Raw genomic sequence first — 3,866 nt, 5'->3', positions numbered from 1 at the left:
GATCCAAAAGTACTAGAATGAAGTTAATCGTAAATATTCATACATCTCACACTAAAACTAATAACTTTAATTTGAAAATATTAGAAAAATAAGAGATAAGGTTAGTGACGTGAATCTCAAGTTATCTTGAAGCAAAGGCCTTGAAGAAGATGAAAAGATGAGGCCATCTAAGTTGATTCACAAGGGATTGAAGACAACTGGAAAAATAAGCATGATGCGCGCCACGTAGCTAAATCAATAATACCTTAAATATATTGATCAGTCTGTTGATTTTCACCCTCTTGTACAAAGACTCGCTATATTTCTCTGATGATATCATTAGCTAGGACAACAAAAATAGGTAAGACACGCAAGAGTATGTGGCGTTCTGGGAAGAGAAGTGCAAAGTCCAACTCCAGAGACTCTACAACAAAGACTATAAGTATTTCAAGTCAAGGAATCGAAGAAAAATTGAAAGGGGAATATAATAAAAATGGTGACATGCTAAAAATTAGTAACAGATAGGTGTTCTTAGTTCTTGTGTGTAACATTATGCTAGTAAATCAAATAGATATCATATATAGGATACTTGTTCACGCAGAACATCTCAACATGCAAGTTCAATAAGATAGCCCATCTTGTGCTCAAGAAAATCTGCACACACAACTAAAATGTCAAACACAGCTCACCTTTGGTTGGGCATGGCAAAAAAAATGTAACAATACAAAGCCAAAGCTAAGGAAAAAATTTGGGATAAATTATCACTTAAGCAATCAACAACATAATAAATTCAGAGCATTCAACATGCCATAAATGTAAATCATGTTGCTTGTATGCGAAGTTTGTATTCGTAGGTTTTGATGAATGACAAACCAACAAACGACATGAAAGACAAACCAACAAACAACTTGAATGAACAAGCATGTTGAAAGATCAACCAACATTCAACGTTGAGGAATGAAGAGTTGAAAGCAACACAACAACAACAAGAAACTCAAGTCCACAACATTTGAAGACAAGTATAGTGTCTTAGGACTTAGGTAACTTCTTGTTAAGAACCAATTGCTAAATCTCTCAACACACACTCACAAAATGTTTTGATGCACATCTTGCAATTCGATGCTAGCCAAATGGTTTAAAACTTGTTTTCAAAGGTACAAAAGCATAGGAATTGACTCCAACAAGTTTGAGATCAATCCTAAGTATTTTTCCATCCCATTAATTTCCCAACGTTTCTAAGGTTTGGGGAATCTATGAATAGATGGATTGAAGCCTTATTTCACCAATTTTTGAGTATTTGGAAACTATCTTGTTCATATTCTTTCATTCTACACATTTTTTGAGAGAGCAATATCAATTGGTTCAGTAGTGCTAAACTTGTAATCATACACTTACTCATTTCATCTCAACAATTCTTTGAGAATTGTTTTCTTGTACACTTTGTAAATTGGAGTGTGATCTCCAAGGTTGAGTTAAGAGTTATAAACACTATAGTCGGTGAGGATACCAAAGAGGTATACTAAGTACTCAAGGCAAATCTTAGAGAAGGTATCTCTAAGTGGAGTGGGTTAGTATACGAGTGGTGATCATATACCGTGAGGTGTTAGAAACTAAGGACTCGGATTGTAAAAGGTTTTGCGCGAGCACCTTGAAGCTTGGCAATAGTGGAACTTCTCAATTGCGATTGAGAAAGAAAGTGGACGTAGGACAAGGATTGTGCCGAACCACTCTAAATAGCGTTTGCATCTCTCCAAACTCATCTCTTCAATATTATTGTCTTTTACCTTTGAGCAAATAAATTGTGATCGAAAAGTAGCTTCGTAAGTACTTAAGGAGTAGCTTAAGTCCGATTGGTGAAAAGCTTGATCAATTTATTTGAGTTGGTGTCTATTGGAAAGTAAAAGCTCCTTATAAATGCTTAGCAATTGAGTTAAGCTCTTGGAAAAATACTAGTACAATAACACTTTTGTATATTGTCTTTAACTTTCGCAAAAAGATTCATTGTTGTTGCAATACTCAATTCACCCCCCTCTTGAGTAATTGTGCATAGGTTCTACAATAAACAAGGAAATATCAACATTAAGTACCTGTAAATCATCCAACTCTTCCCTCATTGAATCAGTGTCTTGCCACTGACCGCTGACTTGTGTGAAAGTTCTGAAAAGTAGAGAAGAAAAAATAAAAAGAATAAATGTAAAATTTCACTAAGTAGTTTTAAAATTTCTAAATTGATCAGAAAGGTGTTCGCATGATTATTACCCTAAAGATTACCATGTAGATTATATATAGTAGAAAGCTTGCCAATGTTCTGAGTGACTTTTATAGTTTCATAAATTACCAAAAGGCGAGTCCATATTTCTAAGATCAGATTCATTGAAAAGCAGAGGCAAACTAAACTCAAAAGAAAATTTGAAGATCCTGAACTTGACGATAAAGTGACACAGTCAGATATGAAATACTTACCTTTTATACCAAGAAAAGTCATTAGGTATGCTTGCTTTAGCATTTCTAAGAAGATCAAGTTGCACCAAAACATCAAGTAACTTCAGCATAGACCTGTCAAGAATAAAAATATCATAAATATAACGACACAAATTGTGTGAAATGAAAGGAGGGAGTGGCCACAGCCTAGTGATATAATCCAATAGGATGTTGAAGATAAAAATGCCAATAAGGTTATCAATTAAAAGAAAATAAAATAAAAGGAAAAATAAATAAATAAATAATAAATGATGAAGCACCATAACACACCACAAATGAGATATTGTAGGGCCATTAATGCGTCACTCAGGCCTAAAAAAATGTTGCATATCAGCAGCTAACTGCATTCAAAATGACATAGACAGATATACTAAACATGCTATGTTCTGTCAGTTTCTGAAAAGGAAAGAAACAATTAAAAAAAGGTCCTGACGTTAGGATTTTTGCCAGTAAAGAATTTCATAAAAACAGTCGCGTTGTAGATATAGTCTCTAAACCGACAAAAATCCCTTCGTACAAATGTTTTTGTTGTCACAAGTAACAAACCCCTTTAAAATTGCTAACCGAGTATTTAAACCCCGGGTCGTCTTCTCAAGGAATTGCAGGGAGGTATGTTCTTATTATTGGTTATGAAAAAGTGTGTTTGGGGTTTTTGGATCAAGGTAAAAGGTTAGTTGGGCAATGGGTACAGGTATATTTTCAAAGCAATAAAAGTAAATGAATAACTGTAAAATAAACTCTTGGCAAGGTATGTGGACTGGAGGTCCTATCCCAGTTATCCTTATCAATTGTAATGAGAATTGGATTTTTCTCCTACTTTGTTAACCTCTAACTATGAAGGTAAGTTAAGTAGATGAATTCCAATTTTCAATTAACAATGAGTTTGACAACTCAAGAGTCGCTAGTTATTTAACCAGAGCCAAAAGGAAAACTATCTACTCGAATGAAAATAATTTGGATAAGTACCGACAACATAAATTAAAGAAAGCAATCATAGATCTGAAATATCTCAAATAGCATTAATTTAAAAGAGTAATTTGTAACATGGAAGAGTTCATAAATTTAATTGGAAAAATAAATAAAAAGGAACATTGAACTTGAATTGAGAGTCACTCTTAAAAACCAAGAGAAGTCCTAAATCCTAGTTTCTAAAAATCCTAATTTCTAATCCTAATCCTAAGGGAGAGAGGAGAGAACCTCTCTCAAAACTAAATCTAAATCATGGAAAGTGGATTATGAGTGCATGATAATGAATGGATGCATTCCCCCACTTTATAGCCTCTAATCTGTATTTTCTGGGTCGAGAACTGGGTCAGAAACAGCCCAGAATTCGCTGGTTGCGAATTTAACTTCACTGATTTCCGTCACTTGCGATGCGGCCGCATGGAGCACGCGGTCGCGTCGCC

The 3,866-nt window shown here is 34.4% G+C and overlaps 1 long non-coding RNA gene across 1 annotated transcript; it reads right to left on the bottom strand.

The window, feature by feature from the left end:
• Positions 1-609: 609 nt before the first annotated feature.
• LOC107479192 (uncharacterized) lies at positions 610-2,477 on the bottom strand. The gene is made up of 3 exons (XR_001590077.3): positions 2,443-2,477; positions 2,067-2,136; positions 610-633 (listed from the first exon to the last, which is right to left on the bottom strand). It is a non-coding gene; the product is annotated as an uncharacterized LOC107479192 (long non-coding RNA).
• Positions 2,478-3,866: the final 1,389 nt, after the last annotated feature.

This window comes from Arachis duranensis, chromosome 3 (assembly GCF_000817695.3).
Source record: "Arachis duranensis cultivar V14167 chromosome 3, aradu.V14167.gnm2.J7QH, whole genome shotgun sequence".
NCBI lineage: Eukaryota > Viridiplantae > Streptophyta > Magnoliopsida > Fabales > Fabaceae > Arachis > Arachis duranensis.
Note: the sequence above shows the minus strand (reverse complement) of the source record. Positions and strands in the feature narration are given on the sequence as shown.